Source organism: Protopterus annectens, chromosome 7.part0, assembly GCF_019279795.1.
Source record: "Protopterus annectens isolate FY-2018-M chromosome 7.part0, PAN1.0, whole genome shotgun sequence".
NCBI classification, from domain to species: Eukaryota; Metazoa; Chordata; order Ceratodontiformes; family Protopteridae; genus Protopterus; species Protopterus annectens.
This window is the reverse complement of record NC_056739.1, coordinates 144,691,170-144,705,192: the sequence shown is the minus strand read 5'-3', so window position 1 is coordinate 144,705,192 and position 14,023 is coordinate 144,691,170.

Genomic DNA, 14,023 nt, shown 5'->3' with positions numbered 1-14,023 from the left:
CTGCTCTCTCCTACCTGCCTCTTGTCAGTAAGTACTTACCTTTCCCAACTCTTCACAGGCTACCAATTTCATACCAGGACCCTCACAATTGCTAATCCATAAACCTATCTACTCATAATCACCCCACTACACTAACTCTGCAAACTCCCCCCAAATTCCACTGCTCCTTCCCCCCACTTATCCTACTTACATCACCTTCAACTACCATCCATCTGCTCTGACTCCATTACAACACTAAGCTGCTGTCTAACTGTATCTGTGTTAAACTCTCACTTGCCTTCCCTATTTGAATGCAATTAACACTCATAACTCTGTGTATTTAGCAAAATTTGTGTTTCACTATTTTTGCATTCTTCTTTTGTGTATTGTGTAAGTGGCAGAATTTTTTTGTATTCTTCTACTGTACATTGGAGATTTTCTTCTCTGGCCTCTGCTGAAAAAGGGCTCTGTCCCAGTTGGACTATCCCGGTCAGCAAATGTCAAATAAATAAATACAATTCAGTGGGGTAGCCATTCGGGCAGGAATGGCACCAAATTATGCAAATGTAATTATGACTTATTGGGAAACTTACCTTTTAACCAATTTCAATGGCTACAGTTACATTTCTTCGTATTTTCATTTATTGATGATTTTTTTTTTGGAAGGAGGGAACTACAGAATTGGATGAAATTTGTATGTGGTATCAACAGTAGTATGGAATTTTAAGTTTGCTAGTCATTAAGATTCAAAATTATTTTTTTAGATGTAGAAATCCATAAAAAAGAGGGTGACACATTGCAGACTGTTAATTACAAAAACTTTTCTAGTAATGCTGTTTTACTCAACACTAAATGTATCTACATATTTAAAACACAGCATTATTAAAGAACAGCTTGCTAGGTTAAAATGTTTAACAGTTAGATCAACTAGATAGTTTTTCTGAAACATTCCATAACATATTTTTTCTGTAGGGGATAGCCAGATCAGATAATTAATACATTTATTTATTTTGTTTAACATTCGTTTACTGGTAAAAGTCCAACTTGGAACAAAGCCAATTTTCAGTGGAGGCCCAGGGAGAAATGCTCCAGATACATGTCTTTGTAACGTGGGAGGAAACCGGAGTACCCAGAGAAAACCCACACAAACACAGGGAGGACATGCAGACTCTGCACAGAAGGCACTCCAGCCAAGAATCGAACCAGAGAAAACCTCTTGTGTGAGCCGCTACCGCTGCACCACTGCGCCATTCCACTGCACCGTCCATTAAAATTAGAGAAGACGCTGACAATGGAGGGAGTGAAAAAAGTATTCTTGTAGTAAAGATTGGTCTGTTTCTATGTTGTAAGTCTATTCTTTGGACAAAGAGCAATTGAAAAGAACTGGAAATTTTGAGTGCCATTGAGGAAGTTGTTAAAGTGGTAAGAATGAAATTATTTATCAACAAGAAGGGTTGCAACATCAAAAATATATTAGAGAAGGAAGCCTCCTTGAGTGCTGGTGGTAGAAAGAAAGGGTACTTTTAAATGCTATAATTGTTCTGTGTGTAGGTATATGTCAGTGTGTCCATATTTTCTAAATATTAGAACAGACAGAGCGCATAGAGTTCTGGAATGTTTTACGTGCACATCAAAATTTGTAGTTTATTTAGCTAGATGATCCACTTGTGGGTCATTTTACATAGAAAGAACTAATATAGAATGCAAAAAATGGGTATATGAGCATCATTATGATGTTAAGACCAAAACTGGGGACAATGCCATAGCAAAACACTCTGGAATGTAAAAATTTTAAGACGTTCTTGATGTTAAGTTGTCTATCTTGCCTTCATTCTTGCTGGTTGGGTTCACTCGGCCATCTTCAAAAGCTCGAGAGCTGCTTACTGGCCCCCTATATCCCATGATGCCTGGCGCTAGCTACCTAGATCTCGTTTGCCGCTTCTGCTACGAGGTTGTCCTACTGGCTCAGGTCGTATAAAACTTTATTATTATCTTTTTTCTTATTATAAAAAACTGTTAGCTTTAGTGTAGAGTTAGTCATTTAGTTTAAACTGTTGTATTGTAGCTAAGTCTATACCTAATCCTTGTTACTTCTCCTCAGAAACTCATTTTAGTTAGAGAGTTTCCTCTCCCCCTTCTCTCCCCTTCCCTCAGAATGGTTTTCCATTTAAGTTGGAGGATAACCTTTTCTCTCTATCTCTTTAAAAAAAAAAATTTCCTTTATTATCACTGTTAGTTGTTTAGTGATAGTTAATTATAGTTTTTTGTTTGTAGTAGTGCAAGTATATACATTGATTGTAGTTTTTGGTTGTGGTAACTGTAGTGTGTAATTTTTAGTGTTTTGTTACCTTAATTTTTCTGTGTGTGTTCCTTGTTCCTTGGTTTTTCCTTTAGGATGTCCAAGGATCCTAAGCCATCCGGATTCAAGAAGTGTGACTCATGCTGTCAGAAGATGTCTCTGACAGATGGTCACACTTCTTGTGTTTATTGTCTGGGCGCCATGCACCTGCAGGACTCTTGCTCCATTTGCCATGCTTTCAGTCCAAGAGTCCTGCAAGAGTGCAAAAACAAGTTGATCCAGAGGGGTTTGCTCAAGCCCCAAGATTCACCGGCTAAGGCTCAGCCTGTGAAATCTTCCAGGCCACCTAAACCTTCGGCTCCCAGTTCGAAGCCGTCGTTGGGTGAGACTATATCATCCATCTCGGCTCCGGCTGTAATCGATGTTCCTCCCTCCCAGTCAGCTCCGACACGTTCCTCGGAGCCATCTGAGAGTTGAAAAAGATCCAGGTCTCCTTCTCTGGAGTCGATACATTTGGCTCCAAGATCACCTCTGCTCCAGTCTGAGTGTAGTCATCGCTCATCCCACTCTTCTCGGTCCTCAAGGCTTTCGGACCATGACTTGGAAAGAGTGGTCAGTAGGCTGTTAAAATTGCAGGCCCTAGCCAAAATGTTGTCCAGCCCTCCCTCATCAGGTGTCTGCTCCGTCCATGTCTGTAGATATTCCTCCTCCGACTCATCCTTTGAGCTCGGAGCCGGAGTTCGTTGGGGTTCGAGTCGTGGAACTGTCGGCTCTGATATCTTCTCCTTCGGTTCCTTCATCGGCTCCGATCCCTTCCATGGTACCGTCCCTGAAGGGGTCTGGGCTCCGGGACTCCCTCGTCGGCTCTGAGGGGGCGAGTGGCATCAGACCCTTGTCTGACCCCGCTCTCATCCTTGGGGCTTCGGCTCAGGTGAGCTCGGCTCCCACATCTGCTTCGGAGCCGTCCCCCACGGTGTGGGGAGGGATTCTGGTTTCTTCGGAACTGGAGCCCTCTCTGCGTCCGGGCAGGGATGCCTTTGAGGTGATGAGGAGTGTACTGGCCCCCGAGTCAGTCCCACGATCGACCCCATCGGCTCCTCCCCCTAAGTTGCCTGTGTCAGCATCTGCCCCTCTTCCAGATCCCAAGCGTGGGGATCCAGCGCTCCAGGACACCCCTTTGGGTGTATCTTCATCTTTCGAGGCCTCCCCTGATCATTCAGAGGAGCCACCCTGTAAGAGGAAATGCAAGAGGAAGCATGTTGACTCCCCTGAGTCTATCACATCAGATACCGACTTAGAGGATTCGGAAGGGTCCCCAAGATCCCTCTCTGAAGATGTCTCCTTCTCAGACATCCTTGAGATGCTTAGGCAGAGGGGGATCTGGACTGCCCTAAGCCCTTCCGAGGATGCGTCGGTATTTCTGGACGCGTTTGGATCCCGACCTTCTACCTCCTGGGTGTCTCCGCCTTTCGATCCACTGATGTCAGTGGTGGCTCAGAAGGCGTGGGCAGCTCCGGACTCAGTGGAACCGACCCCCAGAAGACCTGACAAATTCATTACTGCACCACAGGACAAGCAGTTCTTTGACTAAAGGTATCCCCGTTGATGCCATGGTGGTAGCGGCGGCCACAAAGAAGGAGTTGGCAGAAACTTCATCTGTCCATCCTCCTAACAAGGAGTCCAGGACGATGGACAGATATGGGAAGCAGATGTTCTCTTCACCGACCTTTTCCATGAGGTCCCTGAATTATTTGTGCCACTTTACCCGTCTTCAAAGGGATCTCCTTAAAGAGCTGGGAGATGCCCTTCAAGATCCATCAGCTGAGAGGGCCCAGGCTAAGGCAGCCTCCCAGCTGGCGACTCTTAATTCAGTGGTAAACTCCTCCATGAGGCTCATTTCGTATGCAGCCGGTGGTGCGAGTAGAGCTGCAGGCACAGGCGTTGCCCTAAGGAGACACACTTGGATGTGGCTATGTAACTTTGCGGAACCTTTCAGAGCATCTTTCACCAACACCCCCTTTGATGGTTCCTCTCTCTTTGGATCACAGCTGAAGGACACCCTTACCAGGTGTGAGCAGGAAGGCAAGACTCTGTTGTAGGAGTCCGTTTTTCCACTCTTTCCAGACCATATCTCAAGGGTCAGAAGAGTGGAAAGATGTGGTTCCGGAAATTCCAGGGAGCCTTGCCGGACACACGTGGTGACTTCCCATCCAGGGGCAGAGGAGGGAACAATAATAGACGCCGCCCTCGGGGCAGAGGGAGTCCGCAAAAATCAGGGCAGCAGAGAATCCTTCTCTGAGAAGCCCTTCCAGCATCCCTGAAGGGTTGCCCGGCTGCCCACCTCTGGAGGCAGTTGGGGGAAGATTATCGCTGTACCCAAGAGCCTGGCAAGACATAACACAAGATACATGGGTACAGTCCGTTATATCCGGAGGCTACAGAATCCCCTTTGTTCGCACCCCCTTAAGGTCAAACAAGTCCCTTCCAGACATTCCACCCAATCTAAGGGACCAAGCAGTTCAAGAAGTCTCAAATCTGCTAAGAAAAAGGGCCATCCAGCAAATCCCAGTAGACCAAAAAGGATCCGGAATTTACTTAAGGTTCTTTTTGGTACCAAAAAAGACAGGGGACTGGAGACACATTCTGGATCTCAGCAGACTGAACAAGTCTGTACAAAGAACAAAGTTTCGGATGGTCATGCTACAGTCCATTTTTACCCTTCCTGGGTCAGGACAATTGGATGTGCTCTATAGATCTTCAGGATGCGTACTACCACATCAAAATGGACAGACGCTTCAGAAGATTCCTTCGCTTCTGGCTGGGAGCCAGCCATTATCAGTTCAGAGCTCTGCCCTGTGGTCTCACCACAGCCCCCAGGGTGTTCACCAAATGTATGGCAGTAGTTACCCCTCACCTGAGACTGTAAGGATTCCAGGTGTTTCCATATCTAGACGACTGGCTCCTCAATGCTACCACCAGGCATCACCTTTTGCGAGCCAGGGACTACACTATCAAGACTTGCTCCAGGCTAGGTATCACAATAAATTTCGAAAAGTCTGCATTGTCACCCTGTCGATTTATCACCTTTATAGGCGCTAATTTAAATACCAAAGATGTGTCAGCTATCCTTCCACCAGACAGGGTATTAGTGATTCGCCAACATGTGAAGATTTTGTTAGCATGCAAAAGAATTCAAGCCAGGTTTGTCCTCAAAACTCTGGGTCTCATGGCAGCAGCGATCATACTCGTCCCTCTAGCTCATTTTCACATGAGGATTCTCCAGTGGCTTCTTTTCACCCAGTGGTCCTTCCAGCAGCTTCCCATGTCTTACATGATTATGATCACACAAGCATGCAAGAAGCACCTTGCGTGGTGGATGGTCTCCACATCAGTGTCCCTCGGCAGACCATTTGTACTCCCCCCTCCAGTTGCTACGGTGACCACGGATGCCTCCCTGATCGGGTGGGGGGGCATTATCAGGGCAGAACAGTACAAGGCACCTGCTAACCTCACGAGTACCATCTGCATATAAACGTCTTGGAGATGAGGGCCGTGCTCTTAGCGTTGCAAGCTCTTCAGGACTCTCTTCCTACTGGGACCATTGCAATTCAAACGGACAATATGTCAGTAGTGTGGTATATCAACAAGCAGGGCGGAACCAGATCCTACCCCCTATGTCGAGAAGCACTCAGACTCTGGCAGTGGGCGATCTCTTCCCAACGGTTTCTAATTGCAATGCACATCCCTGGGAGGTCCAACGTCATAGCAGACAGGCTGAGCAGAGCAATTCTCATGCCTCATGAATGGTCTCTGAATCAGGTAGTTGCGGACCAAATCTTCCCCAAATGGGGCCAGCCTTGCTGTGACCTTTTTGCAACTCCCTTCAACAGCAAGTGCAGCAATTTCTTCTCTCTCCTTCCACTTCCCGGACATTCCCCCAGAGACGGTCTAGTCCACGATTGGCCTCATGGACTTTTTTATGCATTCCCTCCTTTTCCCCTAATCCCGAAGCTAATACAGAAAGCTACCGTATTGGGCTGCAAAATGATCCTCATTGCCCATTACTGGCCTCAACAAATATGGTTCCTGTTTTTGCATCGCCATCTTCTCTAGCAGCCTTGGACTCTGGACCTAGTTCCAGACCTTCTGATTCATCAATCGGGCGGGCTGCAGCAATCCCTACGATCTCTCCAGCTCACTGCTTGGTTGCTCCACTTCCAACTTTAGCCAGGCTTCCAGATATCTCCCCCTCTGTGCATGAAATCATTTTGTCATCGCACAAGTCTACGACTAGAAAAACTTACGCTTGTAAGTGGAAATATTTTTCTTCCTGGGCAGAGGCTAAGAGTATAGACCCCTTTTCAGCCCCTGTACACCACATTTTGGAATTTCTTGCGGAACTCTTCCATGCTGGGTCCGCTTCCGCTACGATTAGAGTGCAGTTAGCTGTAATTTCAAATTTTCACATTGGCCTGTCGGAAAACAATATCATGTCTCATAAGCTATGTAAAGCCTTTCTCAAAGGGACCACTCTGCTCAGGCCCCCAGTGAGAGATCCTCCACCACTGTGGGATCTAAATTTGATTTTAGCGTCTCTAATTGTGCCCCCTTTTGAACCTGCAGCTTCTTGCTCCTTGAAGTTCTTATCTTGGAAAACCCTTTTTCTGGTAGCTATTACTTCAGCCAGAAGAGTTTCGGAACTTCAGGCTCTTTCTATCCATCCTCCGTACCTCGTTTTCCACAATGACAGGGTTGCTCTCAGGACTAATCCTTCCTTCCTTCCTTCCTTCCTAAGGGCTCTTCAGAGAATAACTTAAGTCAGTCCATAGACCTCCCTGTGTTTTTTCCTAACCATTCCAACAGGGCGGAATATAAGTTGCACCAGTTAGATGTTCACAGGCAACTATGCTTTTATTTGCATAGAACTAAGGACATTAGAAAATTGGACCAACTTTTCCTGTCTTATGCTGTGGGTAAACAAGGTCTTCCAGTCTCCAAAGTAACCTTGTCCAGATGGTTGACTTCTATCATCACATTTATATATCAACTGAGGAACAAACAATTGCCAGTCAAACCAAAAGGTCACTCCACCAGAGCTTTAGCCACTTCGGTGGCCTTTCAGGCTAGGTTGCCCGTGGAATCTGTTTGTGCTGTGGCTACCTGGGCCAACCCACATACTTTCATTTCGCATTACAAGTTGGATGTGGTTTCTAGGAGCAGAGCTGATTTTGGTTCCACTGTTCTGAAGAGTCTGTTCCGATGAGCCACCCAGGACTTTAGGTGCTAGGGACGCTGTCCCAACCAGCAAGAATGAAGGCGAGATAGACAACTTAACATAAAGAAGTTATGTACCTACCATAACGTTCCATGTTAGTTGTCTTCTTCTCGCCTTCTTTCTTGCGCCCCACCCTCCATCCCCCTATCCTAGTGGACTGAGAAGAGTTCCTCTGGATTTTTCACTGGCTGAGTCTTCTCTGGCTATTCCCTTCTGCAGTAGGATTTAGCATTCTATAAGTAGCAGTCTCTCCAGTAGGATTTATGCATTCTAGGATAGGATTCCTTTTTTATTATGTCTGCAGTTAGTCTTACCAAATGAGGTCTGGGTAGCTAGCACCAGGCATCATGGGATATAGGGGGCCTTGAGCCAGTAAGCAGCTCTCGAGCTTTTGAAGATGGCCGAGTTGGAGCCGAGGATCGGCTCCGAACCCAACCAGCAAGAAAGAAGGCGAGAAGAAGACAACTAACATGGAACATTATGGTAGGTACATAACCTCTTTTTTATGTTATTGATTACATTCCTAGTGATTTTAGTAGTGATAAGGAAGGTGAATTGGAATATAAAGAATTAGAGTGGCAGCTTATATTTGATGCACATACCTCACCAGGACTGAACAGTAATGTGAATTTTAAGATAGTTCTCAACAGGAATCAAATGTTGAATAAGTGTAGATAGATAGATGTAGTAATTGTCAATGACACAAAAGTTAGTATATGAATTGTGTATTTTTATATGATATTTTAACATTTGTTTTTTTGTAAAGGCATTTTACATGACCAATAAAAGCTAACTGCCCTTGTGAGCCATTTTAAGCCTACCAATTATCCCTTGTGAGACTCAATCACCTTACCCATTAGGCCACACTCCCAACCCATGCAGGTTGCTGCCTGTCTGTGATGTACATGTAGGTAATTTTTACTCTGGGCTAAATCGTTGTGTAAAGATGTTAATACAGTTAGCCTAAAGTTAAGTATTGTATCTGAACTGAGAATTTTCCATCTAGGAGCTTTTCTTAAGTTGATACTTCCTTCAAGTTCATATCCTACTTATTAGAGCTTCTTAACTCATATCCATTCAACATCTTTGTTCAACAGAGAATTCATAAGTTCCTCTCCAAAATGTTTCTGTTTCTCATTTTTTGTGGTATTTCTGTTGTTTTTGCCTTTTTCCAGTTCTCTATAAAAGTGTTTGAGCCATCAATTAATTGCTTCTTATTTTCTATTTACCTTTTTTATTTATGTGCATACCTTATAAATGTTTCTGTTTGTGCTGATATTTTTCGTTTATTATTGGAAATAATGTATGATACATCATGGTCTGTTTTAATATTACATGCTGCTTTTACCACGTCTATTTTTCTAAGAATTTTTGATCTGTTCCCTTTTCTGTATCTTTCCAACAGTGATGCTTCTTGACTTGGTTGTTTTATAGGTTTTTCATCGGGATGCTTCCACTGTGACATTCTATTTGTTCCCTCCCTTTCCCTTGTCACTGTGTTTTGTGGTAACACGTTTTATCTGGTATTAGTTTAGCTGCACAGTAGTATATATTTCTGCTGTAGCAGATAGAGTTCCCTTAAAAGTCACATTTACTGTGTTCATGTGTTTACCTGCCTTCTAACAGTCTGTGTCTTATTTACTTACTGTAATCTGTTTCTTTCCTGTATCTTAATGTCTAACCATCTCTATTAAATCAAGTAGGTCCTCCTTTTGATCATTTTCATGGACTGAGACCATCTTCTTTGTTGTCTGTTTCCTGCTCTTTCCCATGATGTGCAGTTCTAACTGGACTTTCATGTGAGTCTCCTACAGAAGATTCCAGAACATTGCACTCTGACATATCTTATTCAGATGGATCGTGCACCATCCATACGTCTCCAGATGAGAGAATCAGGGACAAAGGACCTTAAAATCAGGGAGAGTCAGGGACACCTGAGTAACACAATATATGCATATTCAAGTAAGCAGAGTAACAGACATGCCCACACAAATTCAATTACAAAAAATTCGGATAAAACATAAAATAATGAGGGGGGCAAAGGCCCAAACATTAGACACAGATTTTAAATATGACATCTGTAAACTTAGAAACACGCTAGAATAACAGGATATATGTTAGAATGCGTTTTCTGAAAGATGAGGAAAATTAGTGACTTTGGTCCTCTCAGCCTGCCATCCATTTGCCAGAAAAGTGCAAACAAAATACAGACTTACCAGGCACTGCAGTTCAGCATTGAAATTCAGCAGAATAAGTAAAAAAAAACAACAAGATGAGTCCTGATGAGCTATGGCAAACCTCAGATGTTTTTGTGCCAAAATAGCGCTCCCAATGTGATGCCAGTTGCCACACAGCTGAAGTTCAATTATCTCCTCAAAAAAAAAAAAAAAAAATAGGGTCTCCTCGAGTTTCTAACAGCACTGGAATAGGAAGTCTTTGTCGAGCTTCTCGTTGTCCTCTGGATCCTCCATTTTGTTACTTCTTGGTCTTCCCCGGCCCTACTCTCCAAAGAAAACAAACCATCTAACTACAGGCTCCATTTCTGCTGCTTATATGCAGACTAAGCTGACACTATGGACCTAATTGAAGACCAAAAACACATCTTCGCATGTAAGCAATAGGAAACAAAAAGCTGCATGCAAATGAGATGTGAGAAAGAGATGCTGTGATTGGTGAAGACATCTACAGCCAGAACAGAGGTCACCTCACTGCAAATCTTGGGGGCTAGAAAGCACCCAAAATGGGCAATCAGGGGATTAAGCTTATTTAAACTTAAAAACGGGTGTTCCCATGGAACTAGTGATAATTGAGAGCAGTGGCTCCATCTGCTACTTCTTCCATCTGAGGCTATTACCTGTGTCAAAGTTTTCACCGTTTCCTCCTCTTCACCTTGCTATGCTCTTTTAACTGGACTTTTGTTCGAGTCTCCAGAATTTCTCTCTGTGGCATATCTTTTTCAGATTCATCCTGTTGCATCTGCTGCTCCTTCTTCTGGGCAGTCATTGGCCCATCATGATGCTGTATTGCATATGCCAGAGTTTCTACACTGAGTCTTTCAGTTTGCAGATAGTCTGTGAGTTCAATTTCTATTTGTTTAATTTCTACATTGCTAAGCTTTTTATTTTCAATTACATTTCACCCGTGTTCCTATTTTTTTTATTGTGAAATGTACCATGTCTGAATGTATTTGCCTGCATTTCTCCTCAAATATTTTTAAAATTGATTTTTGTATTGATTAGCTATGCTTTCTTCTCTGCAAAAAAACTGCACCACATCTGATCTCTTTCTTTCCCATGTCCATGTTTTTTTACTACCTTTCAGTAATCTCTGATGTTCATCGTGTTTCACTGTTGCAGTCATTACTCTTGGGTTATCCTGCTGGCAGGGTACCCTCAGTCGGCCAGAATTCCAAAGTCTAGGTCCGGCGTCGGTTGCTGTTGCCTCTTCCCTGACGTCAGTGCGCCAGGGGTATAAAAGATGCAGCTGACGCCATTTTCTTCAGTCTTTCTTGCTGCGCGGTGCCCGAAGCAAAAGCAAGTGCAGGTCGGCCGACTCCTGAGATTTTCAAATCCGAATTTCAGAACCGAAGTCTTCATTAAAGCTAAGTACCCCATTGGGGAAACTTTTTTCTTGCTCCAGGCCGATGTCAGAAAAAGTTAACAATTGTATTTCTTGTGGGAAGCAAATACCTCATAAGGATTTTCACTCTTACTGTATTCCTTGCCTCGGCCCTGATCACAACATTCCTAGCTGTCGTTTTTGTGCTAGATTTAACCAACGCACTATCAAGCGTCGGTTCGATTTTGCATTTCATTACTTTGGCCGAAGATTTAATTATATAATGCCATCGGACCAGCCGACAACTGGAGTTTACAAAAAACGCAAAGAACAAGGAAAAGGATAGGCATCGGAGGTCCGAAACCGACGAAACCTCTGCTAGGCCAGTCGCCGGTTCTCAGTGAGGCGCTTTCGCAGCCCCTGGCGCCTGCTACCTCAGAGCCACAGGCCGCTTCCGACTCCCACGTGGAGCCGACTGGGCCTCTGGAAACTCAAGGTATTGGACACTCGGAAATCATTCCCTCTGATGGGTCTGAAGCCGCTGAGCAGGCATCGGCTTCTGAGGGTGTCTTCAGACCTACACAACTATATATTAAGCCATCTTCAGCTTTAAAGACAAAGACTAAAGCAGCTCTAAAGACAAAGAAACAAGTACAGCATTCTCCTGCTCGGACTTCCATGCCTAAAAAACAGATGCTCAAAATGGCCGAAGACCTAATTAGTTTGATCAGGGGCTCCCATCCCCCTCTTGATAAGAGGCCTAGGCAAGAGACAGAGTACGATTATTCTGATCAGGTTTCTATTTCCTCTGATTCCTCTTCTGAACAGGATTACTCCATGCTTCCCTATGAGGATTCTGATGCTGAAGAATCCATTCCTTCAGCCTCTCCTCCTGAGGATTATTCTTTTGGGGAAACCCTGCATACCATGAGGGAGCATTTCCACTGGGAGAGCCAGGTCCCAAAGGGGTTAAAGCTTCTGCTGCAAAAAACCCTGTCCCCTCTGATAGGGATTCTAGGGCTCTAGACAGATGGGGGAAAAAAGTCTACACTTCTGCTACCCTGGCTGTAAGGGCTTTAAATTGTCAGTTTCATATGCTTAAATATCAGCAATATTTAATGTCACTGCTTAAACAGAAATTGTTGACAAATACTGAAGGTTCTGAGAACAAGGAATTGCTGGATTTATTGCATGCAGCTGAACAAGTTGGAAAGCATACTTTACAATGTGGTTATGATTCACTGGAGGCCTCTTGCAGGGCTGCTGTTACAGGTTCTGTTATTACAAGGCATGCTTGGTTAAAGGAACAGAATCTGCCTGATCATGTTAAAGCAAAATTATTAGATGCACCATTACAGCATGATACTTTGTTTGGTACTAAAACAGAAGAGGTGTTGAAAAAAATGGAGGATAAAGCAAAATTGTCATTCTTATAAGAAAAGCGCAGTCCGGGTCTGAACTGTCTGCAAACAACTAAAGTTAACTTTGAACCTAACACCACTCTTAAGTATTCAACTGCGGTACCACCTTTGTCATTCTTATAAGGTCTGAACTGTCTGCAAACAGCTACAGATAACTTTGAGTATGTGTCTACCTGTTTGAGCCAATATTCATTTTCCCTTGGAGAGCACTCTGCTTTGGCTTGTAAGCAGCCCCCCTCCCACACCCACACACACACACACACACACACTCATCTTCCACTTTCTCTCTTATTCCCTTCTATTAGCAAATAGTATCCATAACTGATCAATACTGTGTGTTTGTTAATTTAAACTGAGACCACAGTAGCCTACTGATACAAGGTTATCCTGTTTTTCCACCTGAGAAATGGTTAAGAAATGACTTACAGTTTCAGAGCAGTCCTTGGTCAATTGTGATTGTTTCTTAAACACAAACTTGTCTTTGCTTTGGCTCATTAGCAGCAGTACAAAGAACTGCCTGCTCACACCCTTGTTCTCCCTTCCCCCTTCCCTGTTTATTACCTTAAGACAATCCCAAAGTTAATAAATATTACCTGTGGCAGGCACCATTTTTACAACTACAATCACCCTTGTCACTATCATATGTTCATTTATCAGTTAACTCTGTTACCTGATTGTTTACAGCCCCTCATAAGAGCAACTAACAGGGTCTCTACCCACTTCGCTCCCCACCCTGCCCCCTATTCCCTTCCGCCCCCAGTGGTCCCACCTTTATTACACTCACAAACCCCTCCCATCTTTCCAGTAGCCAACCACAGCACTAACCCAACACTACCTCCTCCATCTTCCCACTATCACACCTCCTCAACTAACATGTACAAGCATACCTTACCAATGCTCACTGCATGCACTCTCCTTGCATATTTTACATCCTACCAAAGTTCCATCATTCCCCCACTCAACCACTACCACTGTACTACTACTCACACCACCACTCCTGTCTCACCCTCACTCAGCTCCCCTCCCACCAACTCAAGAACCATTCCTATGCACCCCCCACATATTCTACCAACTATATTACTCAAACATAAAGCATCCCTACAACTTTATACAGTAACCCTCCCACCATACCTATTACCCAAAGAGCACAATCATAAAGTTTCCCTTATAAACAAACACATTCAAAAACTGAGAAAACTAATAACCTCATGCATATCTAAACTAGCCCTAAGTGGAGATAGCCATCCCAACCCTGGCCCTACCATCTCCAACCCCAGTCCTCATAATCAGATTAGAAACCACAACTTCTCCCTCTACTAAGCCTAAATATTAGAAGTATACCAACAAAGTCCATGAACTCCATGCCACCATAGACTTGTACTCCCCAGATATAGTCATCCTGACAGAAACCTGGCTAAAACCCTCACATTACCAGTGAGCAACTACTCCCCACTGGTTATAGCATACTAAGAGTAGACCGGCTAAACAAGA